The sequence below is a fragment of the Falco peregrinus genome, chromosome 7 (genome assembly GCF_023634155.1).
Source record: "Falco peregrinus isolate bFalPer1 chromosome 7, bFalPer1.pri, whole genome shotgun sequence".
NCBI lineage: Eukaryota > Metazoa > Chordata > Aves > Falconiformes > Falconidae > Falco > Falco peregrinus.
In genome coordinates this window covers 87,279,545-87,295,054 of record NC_073727.1, presented here as the reverse complement: position 1 = coordinate 87,295,054, position 15,510 = coordinate 87,279,545, and the positions used below count along the sequence as shown (strand labels likewise).

At 43.9% G+C, this 15,510-nt stretch overlaps 1 protein-coding gene across 6 annotated transcripts in view; it reads left to right on the top strand.

Moving 5' to 3' along the window:
- BACH2 (BTB domain and CNC homolog 2) overlaps positions 1–15,510 on the top strand; it is a 196,814-nt gene that overhangs the window by 94,727 nt on the left and 86,577 nt on the right. For all 6 annotated transcript variants that reach the window (XM_055809680.1, XM_055809683.1, XM_055809681.1 and 3 more), the window contains one exon: positions 12,171–12,322. The gene's annotated coding sequence lies outside the window, so the exon portion shown is untranslated. The remainder of the gene's footprint in view (positions 1–12,170; positions 12,323–15,510) is intronic.

The window sequence follows — 15,510 nt, the reverse complement described above, 5'->3', positions numbered from 1 at the left end:
TTGTTCTAGTTACGGAGTTTGCTTTGACTCTGGCCTAACACATGCTGGTTCTTGCTACTGCTTTAGTTGATAATTAGCTGGGATGGTGGCAATAGTGATATTAAACTTCTGCTTTCAGCTGGCATGAAACTGAAGAAGAAATTCATGTAGTGCCTAAGTTTTCTGTTTGTGTTGAGCTGTATGGGAGAACTAGATAGACATTCAAAATACAATCTTTGCTGTTTCAGTTAACTTTCTTTATGAGGTGATGAACCCTGTTTCGCTTTGTTTCCCATGCCTTTATTTTTTACATCGTGGCATCCAAGAGTTCGTGCAAAATTAACTAAAAAGCAAATACAAGTGGCACTTCGAATTTTGCCCGCTTAGCTTGCATCAAAACAGTAATATACATTTGTACACGACCTGCTGGTGTGCAGCGCCAGACGGCAAATGGTTTGTTAGTGTTGGCAATGCTGTCATGAAGCCAGATAACGATTCTTTCACTTGCTGGCTTGAGAGTGCAAAGTGCTTTTAATTCCCATTCAGTTTTTCTCTGCTTCCTCTTGTCTTTATATTGCTGCCCTTGTACCTTGGAATAATAAAACTTTAAAGCGTTCAGAAAAGTCACAGTCAAAAGCATGCATTATCCTAGGTCAGGCAGATAAAACCAGTGCTGAGTGCACTCTCTTCTGAAATCTGACCAAAATAGTGTTTCTCCTCATGTTTTGGGAGTGTGGCTGTATGTTTCTGTCTAAAATAGCTGAAGTAGGTCTAAGTGTTGTTCAGAAAAATTCAAAATTCCCCCAAAATGTTGCAAGTTTGATGATACTCACTGGATTCTGTGCTGAACAGAGTATGCTTCTGGACGTTATTTCTAAGTCACAGTTGAGATGACATCTTGTTTAGTATTGTCATAGGTTTGTTTTGTAAGCGTAGCTCTGCAGTTGTTTCTTGTTTCAGAAGAGCTGTGTAAATTGCTTGCATGAAGATATTTTTGTCATTGAAATGCAAGACTTTCATTTAAATCCACCTCTGCCCTATTCAAAGGAGACAGCGTACAATATTTTGCAGATACCTCTAAGTATTAGTTTCATGTCCAACTATCCGCTGCAGTTAGAGAAATAAAATCTGATGTTAACTTCAGCCAGTAAATAATTTTCTTTTCCTTTTTTATGCCATTTGTTTCATCATTTCTTCTCCACAGCTTTGGATTTTGTCTGTCTCCTTGTTTTAAAATCTACCATTGTGTTAGTGGCCGTACTTAGTATTTAAATGGGTCTTCCTCCGTCTTCTCCAAAGTATATCGAGGTTCTCCTCCTACCTCCATGCCTTGTTTTTAAGAATTACTAGCATGTTGTGTAATCCATGAGTTACTGATAAAAGCTGACAGTTGTGCCTCCTGCAGCGCTGTTGATGCACTCCAGCTGCTGGTGTGTGCTCAGTCTGCAGCGCCAGGCTGGAGTTACTGCCAGGCAATACACAAAAATTGGGCATCGCGTCAACTGCACAGTACTGGTGGTTTCACTCTACAGGCAAAGGCTAATATAGACATGGCCATAAATTTCTCACCCATCCAGGGACATACTTCTAGTAAGACCATGTATCCACTGTTAAATGTCGATATTAAATGTTCCGAATATTGTCCCCTTAATCTGTAAATTATTGCTCCATTTAACAGGGCTCTGCTCAGTTCCAGCCCTGACACCAGGGTGGTACCTGTTGAGGCTGGTGCTCCTGCCCCAGTCATCTCCTCTCCATTTTCACGCTAATGGAGTAGCCTAATCCTCGTTTTGTTAAAGTCTCATACCTGTTTGTCCCTTTGCTTTCCTTTTTTCTTTCCTTTTCTCTTCCCGCCCCCTCCCCCCCCCCCCCCCCCCAACGATTTTGCTATTCCAGGGCAGCTTCCCTGGCAGAAGCACCACAGTGCGGCTGTCTAGCATCACCCTTATCCTGCTAGTAGCAACCACCCTGTTTTGCGTCACCTTTTCTTCAGAAAACACCACTAGAGGCAGTTGCAGCTTCACTTGATCTTTCCCTGTTTAGAAGATGTGAAAATACTTAATGAATCATTTTGGGGAGGTGTGACCTGAGGGATGCAGACGCGTGGGAGTATTTGTTTGTTTGTTGAAAGAATCAGGAGGGGATTCACTCCATTATCCGAGTACTGGTATCACAAGGCAAGAAATCAGCGTGCTTTGAAGTTTCACTGAACCTTAATTCTTCTCCTATCTGTCTCTTCCTAGAAGGAACCTCATTTTGTAGAAATGCAGGAAGAGGGGAGAAAAACCACTCTTAAATTCCCAAGATTTCCTCTGGGGGAGAAATCCCATAGGGGAAGGAGGGAACTCTTCTAATAATCTTTGCTACATTTAATCCCAGGAAAATGCAGTGAAATCAGTGCTTTCACTGAGAGTTGGCAGCGTATTTTTTCCATAACAAGACCTGGTTTTAGTTTCTTTGTACTTCAGCCTGTGCCGAGTTGACTGAGGAGAGCAAAATCTGTTTTTGACAGATGTTTCCCATGATCTGGCAAATACAAATACTCCTGCGAGATGGCAGGTGGCTTGTTTACATAAGAAATGTGTTGGGTTTTTTAATTAAAAAAATACACACAAAAAACCCTAAAAAACAAAAAAATCCCACACAAACACAAAGCAGCAATCAGATCAGTCATTCTGATCAAGGCAGTGTCAATTATTAGGCTGTAAAGGGAACTGATGACTCAACTTAGGCACAGTGCTGCGGCGGTCTCCGATTTTCGGTTTCATAACAGCTTCTTTTCAGGAATGGTTTTCATTCATATGCGACACTTAAGCGTCTCTCTGGGAGCGTGTATCATTTTGTGATCGGGACGTGAGAGACCGGCGTCAGCATGCTGTGAGCAGAATTTGGGAGGCATCCCCATACCTCAGTGGGATGCCCGGTGGGAGAGGGGTCCGCTAGCCCATCGCATCGTGCGCCCGGACCACACCCGCACACCACCGGTGTTGTCAGTCACCATGTTCAATTGATAGATAAGTTCGCATCAATAAAGTTGAGAAGCACTTTTATTCAGAAAGCGAAATGTTTTGATCGGATCCCATGCTTAGTAATTCCAGCGAGCGCACTTGTTGAAACGGGTGAGTCAGAAATGGAAATGCAAAGCATTTCTCTGAACGGTGGCCGGAAATTAGCTCTGAAAACTGAAACAAAGCCCAGACCGCATTTTTATCTATTTACTTAACAATTTGAGATCTGTGAAAATCCCTTTTTCTTTGGGAGGCATTTTGAGTCCTCTCTTGTAGTACTGGTGCAGTCCTTAGGCTGGATGATGAACCACATCAGGACTGTCTGACGTGTCTTAATTTTTTAGTTTAAAAAAAAGTTGAGTTCCCTGTACATGGCTTCATTGCCTGTGGTGCTGCCTGATTCTGCCATGGTGTGTGGTAGAGGTTAGTGCAAGTATTAGGCAGGGTGGGATGTTGCAGTATTTGAGGTTGTGTAATACTGAGGAAGAAATCCAGGGAAATTGAGTGGAGTCACTCAGGTGCTTATTACCCGATGCATAGGTTATAATATAAAAATATATATATATATATATATATATATATGGCACATGGGGCTACCTGACTGCTCCGGCACCAGGCACTCATTGGTTTGCAGCTGGCTGCTCCCCAGCTTAGCATGGAGAGGCCATGGTGGTGCCAGCCCCTCAGTTTGTAAGGACGTAGCCCTCTGTCCATGGAGAGAGAGCAGACGGGGGACATGAGCGTTTTGATCTTAGTAGACTTGGTCTTGCTGCAAAAAAACTTAGAAATGAGCAAATCAGGTGGTAGATAGCAGCATTCTGGTCCTCATGCTGCATCAAAGAGAGCCAGTGATGTGTTCAAAGATTTCTGTGACAACTGTATACTATTATGCTGTATCTGCTGTATACTGTATACTATCTGCTGGTATCTGAGTACCTGCTGCTCATCCTTGAGAGTGTCTGAATGCTTTGGACTCGTTGCATGGCCTTGGACAGCATAGGGACTGCTTTGCTGGAAGCTGTGGTGTGATCTGAGGCCCACAAATGTAAATCACAGTGGAGAAGGACAAAGAATGCGTGTGTTTAAGGGACTTGCAATTCCCATGGCAAGGCTGGTGAAGTAGTGCTCATTTCAAAGAGAAGACAGTCTGGGTGATTTTTCTTAATTACTGTTTACCTAAATAAATAAATAATGCATATTCATGGCTTTAGCTAAAGTAACTCGTGTTGCAATGTTTACCTCTCCCAAGGATAATTATTAAGGTGGGGTGCGGGGTACAGCGATTAGTAATAAAACATTTGGACAAGATTACAGAACGTTCTGATTGGAATAGTAAGTATTGTGCTAGAAGTAAAAGCAAATGCAAAGAGCTGTCTTGAATTTTTTTAAAAAACGTTATGCTATCCAAAGAAACACGCTGAACAGAAGCAGTTTGGGTGAAGGAGCTGCGGTCTTGGAGCTCTTCAATATCACAAGGAGATTTGCTCAGTGTAAAGTTCGATTTGTTGGTAGGTTCTCCTTCAATTCCGGTCTGGAAAAAAACATTAATATTGGCATTCACACAGATCGGCGTGGCAGTAATACTTGTCAGCACCGTTCTGAGGCTGGCGTGCATTGATTCTTAAACGGAGTGGCGCAGGGTGTTTCACCTGTTTATATCAGTAGTAAATAAACCCTTCATTTGTGTTGTGGACCTCACCCCTCAGACACACCCCCCACACATACCCCCTCCATTTCATACAGTTCTTTGAATGAAGTTCTTTGCTCAGCTGAGAGTTTGAAATTTGGACCCATCCTTTCATGTCTTTTGGCTAAGGTTCCTTACCTGGTTAATAGTTCAAAGAGAGCCAGTGATGTGTTCAAAGATTTCTGTGACAACTGTATACTATTATGCTGGATGATTAGAAAAAAATCCCATAATGGTAGTTCAGTGCAGTAAACGCAGATTGGTCTTTCAGTTTAACATGCGGTAATAAGAGAACTGAGCCTTGGACAAGAGAGCTGCTGCTTAACCCTGTGCAGATGAAGCTTGCAGGCATGGTGGAGCTGGTCTGCCCCATAGCCTTGTCCAGCTCTTTTGGACTGGCAGAGGAGTGTGATCGAACAATGCAGTGTGTCTGCCCTTTCGCAGCAAGTTGGCGATGAAAAAGAGAATAGAAGATGAGCAGAAAGTAGTTAGGAGCACCAGAGTAGCCTGTGGGAGCCGTAGCCTCGGAGCTCCTGGTGCAAACGGGGTGGGCTCTCCTTGCTCAACGAGGTGTCTCTCAGCCAGTCTTAGAGCAGCAAGCTGCTGTCCTCTCCAAGCCATTCTGTAACTCGGATGACTTTTGGGGATGAAAGCTTCCAGACCTCCTCCTCTAGACTAAATTGTTCCCTTCTACGGTAGCATCAGAAGTGCTGGGGACACGTGCCAGCACCAAGCACGCTCGGCATGCTGCTGGCACGTGCCCCCTGGATACGCTCTCATCTAGAAACCGAAAAGCGGCTTTTCTTTGACTGGAAGTGCGGTCTGACTGTTAGATGCAGTGGAGTCTTTGCATGCGTCTGTCACTAGTGGAAGTCCCTGGCTGCGCTCTGAAACGGAGCAAGATGTCGAGGAACAAGCACTGGTGGATGGGCTCCTTGTTCCCAGCACAGGTGGTGGGAATGCCCAGTTGACTTTAGTCCTTGCAAGGCAGCGCTGCAGCTGCTTCTGGCTGATGAATTTCCTTGACCGCATTTTCTTTCTCTGCTTCAGTAGGTCAGCCTTTTCCGACTGCTGAACTGCCTGTGCTGCAGGGTCTGTGAGTGGTGTCAGTGCCCCAGAAGACAAGGGTGCTAATGGTGGGACAAGGCATTCTGTTGGTCCATCTCTCCTGCAGCAGGGGGTGTGCTATAAGCATGGTGCATTTTCCCCATTGAAAAAATCTTCCTGGGTTTGCCTCAGAAAGATTTCTCTGAAACAGGAATATCCCTGTCCACTTCACCTTTTTTTTTTTTATAAAAGTTTGTGAGAGTTTTGTCCACACACCTCCCACTGAAGCCAGCAGCAATGAGGCAGCCAGACCTTCATGCAGTGCTTTGCAGGTTGAGAAGGCGCTGCACACACCGAGTGCACAGCACAGTAAACCCGGTATCAGCTTGCAACTAATTATCTGTGTATAAAAATTCCCCTGCTCGCTGTTTTGCCGTTAGAGGCTTGCTGGTAAGATTTATGACTCTGGCTAAAATGAAGTACCATTTCCTTTTTCTCATCATTACTGTGCATGGTCTCTCTGGCTTTTCTTGTTAAACAGACTTGAGTTCACCCAACAGGGAACGTATTTTTGAGGCTCTTTCCCATCACGATTTTGCCTTTCTCTTTTTCTGTTTGTTATGACCAGTGAAGATAACCCACAGAACATTTTCAGGTCTTTCAACTTTCCCCTGCTTGGTGTGAGGGTGAAGACAGAGAAGCTGAGGGGCAGCTCTTTCACGTGAGACACAGCACTGGCCCACTCTCAGCCCCACCACAGCTTGTGCAGGCTCGTGGTAGACACGTACCTCCATCAGCATGGTCCCTCTCTTCGTAGTGTGATGCGCAACTGTTGCATTCAGCATTTGTATGAGGTAAAGAATGATTCCTTCACGCTAGAACACAGGGGACCAGCTGTAGAGCTCAGAGGAAGGATGTGTTTCTCCTGCCCTTGTGTTGTGTGTGTATGTCCTCATTTCACAGGCTGAATGAAATGAGACCACTGACCGAACTTTCTGAACTGGCAGATGCAATGCTGACTTCACCCTGATCTGAAATCACCTGAAATCTAGTTTGTCTGATGTTGTGAGACAGTAGGGTTTCTTCTGACTACAGAGAAGAAAAGGGAGCAATGTTGAGCTGCTGCCATCTCTCCCAGTTGCAGTTAGATATAGTTATTTTTGTATTAGAGCTTGGGAGAAAACCGGTAGAGATGCCAGATAAACCTTCCCAAAACAAACATTTGTGTTAATACTTAAATATTGTTCATCTTTTGCAGCATTTACTTATCTGTTTCCCACATGCTGAACCTTATGGGGAGTTTTTGTAGTTGACTGTGGCCCGTTCTTTCATTCTGTATGTTAGCTGTTTTCTCGATTTCCGTTTTCTAAAATAAATTGGCAGTAAAAGCCTGACTCTGATAATCACACAATGTGGGAGCATCCTTTTGGCAGGGCAGGCGTGCATTCTTGTGGTTCATGTGTGTTGGAGCAGGAGTCCCCGAGCATAAACCCAGTGAGCTGCATCATTTCATGGTCCCTTGGGAAGCATCCTTACCTGAGAGACCCAGCGCTGGCTAGTATGGTAGGGTCTTCCAAAATGCCAGGCTCAGGGACAGCAATTTCATTCTCGTCACTGAACCATCTTACTTTCTCCTGTTTGTGTGTGCATTAACCAAAATCTCCAGTCCTTAAGGAGAAATAAGCCAGATATCTGAATTTTCATCAGATCTGACACAAAGTGTTAGGCTGTGACTTTTGCTGTATATTGGTTTTACTGCATGGGGCATAAATACTCGTCTGGTGTCATTCGATAATGCTGTGTAGGGGTCCTTCTCACACCATATATTAACTTCCCTTTTACACATGGCCATTCTTTCACGAGTCATGCCACCGAGATAAAATATTTTCAACAGTGATTTTATTTTGAGTGTATTCCAATGATGAAGTCATTCAGATTTTACATAAAAAGATTTACAAGTTCCTGCGGTGATGCTCTTGAACTACAGTCTCCTGCTTCTCCTAGCCCAGCCCGGTTGATATGTCACAGAGTTAACTGCAACCAGAGGACAAGAGGGGGTGGAAAATTCCCCCCATGCACATCCCCCACCTCCTCTGAGGGTTTTCCATTTAAGCCCAGTTGGTGGGGAAAATCCAGTTTGCAGACCCTGGAGTGCATCCCCAGCCACTGCTTCCCTGCTGCTTCTCCTGATGACTTCAGTTGTGGTTTCTAGCCAGACTGATTCCTCGTGTGGTTTTACCATTACCTGAACAACTGTCTGTGTCCACAGACTTGACACAGCTCACCCAGATAGGGACACACGGCAGAGCCAGTCCTCACAGTTCTGGGCACATAACCCCCCTACTTCTGGTCCACACCTCCTCAGTTGTGGTGGTCTTCCGCATCCCACCTCTGGGCACCAGGGAAGAAGCTGCTGTGCCCTTCGGACTCTTGGTTTTGGCTGCCCCTGGCCAAACGTTGCATGTGAGCACAAGCAGGAGTGATGGATTAGCATGTTCCTTCCCTTTGGAAGAACCGAGCAAGTTACTAGGGGGAAATTAAATGCACTGATAGTGAAGCAGGCCATGCATCTTTTCTGACATAGGTATTAATATCATCATGGGTTTAATTTATGGATTTCAGGGAGAGATCCTGCACTAGATGTTAGGAGCACTGCAAATGCCTTCTCAGCCTCAGGCGATCCTTCAAGCAGTTGCAAGCTACAAATGTTCCAATGAAGCTGTTTCAACCAGAAAGAAATATTGTTCAGCTTCACTTAGAAAGACACAAAACGTAAAGAAAACACCGTTGCTAATCTGTGATGGTATTGCATGTAACAGGCTGGGATCCTTGACTTCACTGGGACTAAGTTGTGTGCACATCTGTGTAAGAAGCATTGCACTCCACTAAGGTGTCACTTCAGAAAACAGCGGCTCTGTTTGCACTTCTGTGCTCACTTCTCCCTACTCACCGGTGTGCAGCCTTCCTTAAATATTTTTTTTCTCCTGTTCACATCTGTGAGCAGCTCACCAACTCATCGTGTAGGTTCATTTTACTTAGTGCTAATTTTATGCACCGATTGTGGACATCTGTGTGTTTACAAACCCCACTGTATATTTGTTACTCACCTCCCTCACTGGCTGCCCAGCTTCTCTGGTTTTCTTGAGCATGATAACATGAGTTTCTGTGCCTGAAAGAACTTTCATGCCAGATGGAGTAATATCCAAGTACATTCATCGTGCTTTTCTCAAATCATCTTTCTTGGTTTGTTCATTGCAAACTGAAGAACTTACCAGTTTTCCTCCTCTTAAGCATCGAAGCTCATGTTATTTTACATTAACAATAAAACCTCTCTTTGAAATGCACCCTCTGTATAACAGAAATCCAAGCTGGAAAGTGTTTTCTTGAAGTAAATACTTTTTTAGTTTCATGCTTTCTTCTGCCAGTTGCGGTGTCTGGTGTGTCTTCCTTTGCATTCTTCAGTGCTGATTTGAGCTGCCAAGCAGTACTGGAAGCCCTCAGAAAGAGGGGGAAAAAGGTAACCTGGTTCAAAAAATGCAAGAGGTAGTTAACGTAAGTTAAAAAACAAAACAAAAACCCTTAGCGTGTCCCATCTGAAGTATTGTTCTTTTTCTAGCTTTCTCTGCAGCTGTGAAGGCAGATGCTTCTTTTTAAAATAATGATAAGGTTTCCTTGCACCCCCCATGATGGCAGGAGCTAGATCTTCGTGTTGACATAGAACAATGATTTTGTGGCCTCTCATGATCCTGTAACTGATTGCCTACATATGCAGGTCTGTGCTGAGAGCTGAGACCTTGGTATGAGCAAACCTTGCAGCAGAGAGTGCGTCTTCCCCTGCCTAGGATCAAGCACTTTCCATGCCATAAACCTGGCCAGTCAGCATGTTAAAATGCTGAAACTCCTCTTCAGTAGATGCACCATTGGCTCTTCATTTCATATTAGCTCAGTTTTTTCATGTATTCCTTGTAAATTTACAGCTGTAGCAACAGTTTTGCTTTTAATAATTTGCCTGTTTCAGAAGGCAAATTCTTTTTATCAAATGGAAAGCATGAAGAAGCCCTCATGTTGAGCGTAGGCGGGGGTTAGGTTTCATTCTACCCTAAGCTGACCCCCGGGCAGAGAGATTCCTGCTTTCGTGTTTTAGATCATGTGTAAAACCTGATGCTGGCTGGATCGTCCTGTGTAGGGCAAGAATATCTGGGGAACATGGGTCGAGATAGAGAGTGAGACGTTTGCAGAAGGGAATGAAATGTTTGGGATGCAGCCTTACGCTTTCTACAGCAGTGAACATCAATCACACTGTCTCAGAAAAGCACAGCACTGAAAGTCTTCCTCCAGCCCCCCTTTTTTTCTTGTTCCCCTGTTCCCCACTTCTGTTTATTCTCCTTTCCTTCTGATACACAGTGGCAAGTGCAATTTGAGCTCAAAAACCTAACCTGTCCTTGAAAACACAGAGCCTTCCCTCCTCTTATTTCTTTGACCATTGAGTAAACAGCAGTTATTTTTGTTCTACCAGTGATTTATGACTGAACAGATTTGGAGATTATTTTTTTCCTTTCATAGGCAATTTAGATAATGCGTATTTGTGACCATAAATATTTGGTCCTCTTACAGTCTGTCAATGAATGTTATGCCGAGTTGGAGAAAATTATATAAATTGAAGAGACACAAGCGTTGTGTTCCTAGCATAGCCTCATGATTCTTTTGAAGTACCCATGTAGGTAATCTTTAAAGGTAGCAGTATTTTGAGCATCTGTTGGTAAATCATCTAGGAGGATTCCATCCAGAAGAAACTACTTGTTGTCATGTTCTCTACAAGGCTTGGAATAAAGTGCTGCAGCATCAGTGCTCTGAAAGTATTAAACTTTTTTTACCAGGGACCGCATACTTACAAAAAACCGACAACCAAACCTCTTTCATTTGCACTGATTTGTGTTTTTGGTGGTTTTTTTTTTTACTTTCTAATGGAGGCAGTAGACATTTCTTGAGAAACTAGAAGATTTTACTGAAGAGTAAGTTTTTTGCAAGTTTCAGAAATTAATAGTAGTTTTAAGAAAAATAATCTAAACTTCTGGGTTTTATACTCTTTCCTTCACCTCCCTCTTCATCTAACTTCAACTTTTGGTGATTCTGCAGATGCAGCCCTTACAGTGATCCTGGGAAGACAGGTACATGCCACTGCTTGTACTGCTGCTGTCCCCTTCTGTTCAAAAGAAAATCATTTTCCTTTCCACTCCCAATTGCCAGTTTTATCCCAGTAAATAGTAGTTAAGCGTTCAAATGTATTTTTCCAGGAAAACAGTAAAGTGTTGGGCACTGGCGGCTTGAAAACCCCTGTAACTAAAAACAAATTACTTCTCCTTCCACAAGTATTTCCTTCCCACCCTCCTCCCCAACCACTTCAGAGCGTGACCGCTTCCTTGACAGACGGGGGAAGCCTTTCTGGAGTCAGCTGGGACTGTGCGCTGGGGGGGATCTGGGCTGTATGGGGATGCCGGGACTCAGGCGCTGGCAGGTTCACCCCCTCTCGCGGCCCCCTTCCCTGTCCCAGCGTACCCCCCTCCGCAGGCTGCGCCCCAGGCCCCTGCACACAGCGGATTTGCCGTGGGCACACAAACATTTTGCTCCCTCTCCGCTTTCCTCTGGCCACAGACTAGTGCGACAGGCAGCTTTGCTTCGCAGAGGACGCACCTTGCACTGACCCGGGGATACCCAACTAGGCTGATGGTGTTTCTTCTCTGAAGCTCCCCAGAATAAAGCAGAAACAGGGGAATAAATTTGATGTTTCTAACTTAAATTCCTTGATAAAATCAAAGTGAAGCTTTGGCAAAACCCAGTATTAATTGTTATTTAAAGTCCGTTAGATTGTTTTGCTAGTTTTGTTGGAACACGTCTGTGGTGCGATGTGCAGTTTCATAGAACCACAGAATGGTTTAGGTTGAGCTTTAAAGCTCATCTGGTCCAACCCCTTGGCACACGCAGGGACACCTTCCACCAGGCCAGGTTGCCCAAACCCCGTCCAGCCTGGCCCTGAGCACTCCCAGGGATGGGGCAGCCACAGCTGCTCTGGGCAGCCTGTGCCAGTGCCTCCCCAGCCTCACGGTGAAGGATTTCTCAGTGCGTGTGCACGTACCTGTGGTATGGTCTGGTAGAATAATCACAGAAGTGTTGGTTTATCTGTGACGTATTCTTCTCAGGGGCCTCGTATGTCTAGGTGCTATATGAATGCAAGAAAAGCAGTCTTTGTTGTAAGGTGTCTGCGGCTTGAAAGAGATAGGAGGTATGAAATGGGAATAGTGTAATTGTCATGTTTAACACGAAGACCTTCTGTGTTTTAAAAAAAGGCCCCTAAACTGGTTTTAGAATTAAAGGAGGAGGTGGGGAATAAGAGGGGTTTTGTGAAGATTCAATGCTTGGATTTTTTAATGCCTGCCTTTATTTTATTTTAGGTTGCTATTGACTGAGTTGCCAGAACATTGCTCCACAAAGCTTTGGAGGGCCACTTCTTAATGGATTGCTGCAGCCTCTTAATTTCTCCATTGATCCTGTTCCCTGCATCGTGAGAACATTTTAGCCAGCACAGAACCTAGAAAAGTTACATGTAAGTCATGATTCAAATTCCTTTCTATTTAAAGAAAAAGAAAGAAAGAAAGAAAAAAAGGTCTTGGAGAGGCAAGGTGGAGGCAGTAAACATCATACTTCAGAAAAATACTGTAAAAGCTGTAATTCAACAGCAAACAACAGGTGGTGAATAAATTGTTATTGAATAGTTACTTGCTTTTTTTAACCTAAATCTTGATTGTCATTTTGAAGGCTTTTCTAAGTGTTCTGCTAGCATAGTAAACCATACCAAAAAGTACTTAAAACACGTCTCTGCATGCTATCCCCCTAACTATGCTTTGGTTTTCTCCACAACTGGGAAAGTGTGCGTGCACTTATCTCGGTGTGCTGTGCCGAAGCCGCATGTGCTCTGTGTGAGTTTGGAGGCCATCCTTTGCTCAGCAGGACTGCAGGCATCCCTGTATTTTTCCCATCATAAAACCCATATCCTCCTTCGGGGTTTCCAGAATACTTCCCTTGAAGGAGCCCTGGTGCTGCTTTTCCTTTCAGCCTGCTGCCCCAAAAGGCTCTTTAAGCATCAGCTTAAAAATTTAGCTGCTCCACCTGGCTCTAGGAGGGTGGAGGAAGCTGTACACAGATTTGCTAGGGACAAAGGGGAGCTGCAGTCTCCTTCCTATCTCCTCAGTCTGGGTAGTAGTTCCTGGTGAGTGTTGCATGCTTTGATTTTTCCTCCCAAATGCACACATTTCGTCCCCTGTCGTGGTTAAGTTCTCCTCTAAAACGTCACATGGCATCAGCCTGGCATGGAATCGGAGGGCTGTTCTAGAGGGGAGAAATTGGTTTGACCATTTTTTTACTTTTCGGCGGTTCTAACCCTAATTCTGGGGTGGATCTGCAGGTGGAGAAACCTCTGGACCATTACAAGGATGGCATGGATGTGGTGGTCTGTGCTGTCCAGAGGGTGGGACATCCCAGAGCTGCGAATTCTGAAAAAAGGCTTGAGCACAATTTTATTCCATTACTTTTTAAAATAAAGCCAAATCTCATCGTGGTTGGGAGGTTTTTATCATTCAGATAGTGGTGTAGAGCAGCTTGGCAAAAGGCTGCCTGAGCCAGAGATAATACAAAATTGTGGTTCGCAGTGTGGTACTATGCATGTCCTGCCCCTGTTCGTTCACTGCAGTAACAAATCCATATGACACATTTTAATGATTAAATCAGGACAGGGCAGTGAAGCCAACCACAGCGCTCATCACTGGGCAATTTTTCTTGAATGCTTACTAACAACATTTTTAATCTTAGGAACGGATTTGTAGTACTACTTCTAAAAAAACAGGAGTGTTTTGGAACTGAAGAGTTTGTATTAGTAAGATACCTTCATTTGAGGTACTTAATTTGATCGTGTGACACTAAAAGTATTGTTTAAAACAAGAAAAGTCTATTGTGAAAGGAGGACAGGGTTTTTTAATGCATATGGAAATTCGGTTTTTAAAGAGAGGAGACAACTTTTTCTGGTATGATGAGTATCAGCAAAAATAATAGTGAAGTAGTAGGCAGCAGAGAAAGGTTGGGTAGTAACAGAATTCACTGTCAAAGGGGCCTTACAACATGTTGGTTTGATTTTGTTGTCCAAAAAAGGGAGAGCATTGCTATTTCATTGTGGGCTTGGCAATATATGGTGCAGTTATTAGTCAACCCCCTGATAGCAGGAATCATTTGACTACAGGAGAGTTCTGGATCTGGCTTGAAACTTGTTTCTAGTGTTTGTCTTAAGGGAAGAAAACTTGAAAATACAAGTTGTAACAGCTAGGCAGGCAGCAAAACCTTGTTCATCAGTCCTACTTAGCACCATTCCCATGAGGCTGGAAGCCTTATTCACACTTTTTTGTAGGCTGTTCTCATGATGTTTGAAAAGCTTGTCATTAGGCATCCTGCAGATTCACTATTAAAACCCCTTTCAGAGGAACTAACTTTAAAAATGGCATCATTCTTAGGGCACTTGAAAAAACAGCCAGGAATTTAATAGACGTAAATGGAAGAAAACCTCTCTCATTCCAAGAAGTGCATAGAAAGTTTCGTCTTGCTGCTTCTTGTGCTGCAAACAATCAGAAGTCTCTATTTCCAGTGGTAAAATCAGGTCTGAGGGCCAAATAAACTTGAAAACTGGTGTAGGGATATAGGAGCTGTCATCAAATAGTGCTTTACTTTATTTTCCTTTTTCTTTCCCACCCCCCTTTTTTTTTTCTTTTCCTTTTTTTATTATTCTGCTCCAGTGCTTGAGATGTGTGCTCTAACTCTCAGAAAACACATGTACCACCGGGGTTGTAGCCGTTGTACAAGCGGATCCATGCCAGCAGAGGTAGATGCGAGGGCAAGCTGCTGGTTGCTTATTTAACTCTGTGTTTCCCACTGCCTGGCTTTTTGTGATAACAAACTCTGCATGTAACAATTACTTCGTTACAGCAGTTCCCATAGAAAGAAGCGAACTTTCCCTTGTTAATTAGCCCTGTTGGAAAGAGCAGTTACACAAGGTTGACCCAGCTGTGACAACCGTGTTCTTCTTGCTTTTCCCAGGGTGCAGTGTATTTCGTAAACAAGTTTTCCTTCCCCCGCTTCCATTTATTATTTAGTTTTTATAATACTACTAGGATGCTGATTTATGTGATTTCCAAAAAACCAATACGTACTGAAGTTTGAATTCAAAGCAGAAGGTATCTTCCTTGTTCTGACAGAGCAGATTGCAAAACCCTGTTATGGTGCGTGTGCCAAGATTAAAAAAAAATAAGAATATCCAGCGCCCCTGGGAATTAATCCTGGACAGGTTAGACCGTGTGTATTATAATGAGGGAGTACACAAATTAGGGAGAAGCTGTGCTTTTCACTGAGCAGCTTACAGTTCGTTATCCCAAACGGTCACTAATGGCAAAGCATGGATGGGGCTTTGCTCAGGTGCTGGGGACATGGCTGTGCCTCGGAGCAGATGCTGGGGCAGGGCTGCTGGCATCCCCGCGGAGGCGAGTGGTGATTCCTAGCAATTTCCACACTCTGCTCACGTTTCTCGCTTAGTTTTACCCCATGTGTTTTCCTTTAAAAGCAGCAAAAATAACGTCCTAATCAATGGTAATCTGCATCTAATAAGTTGTCCTAATTTGTCATGCTTATCTATCCAGTGTTGAGAATTCAGCAAGCGCTGCTAAGTGCCTTGTTCGGGGGAAAAAAAAGGCAACC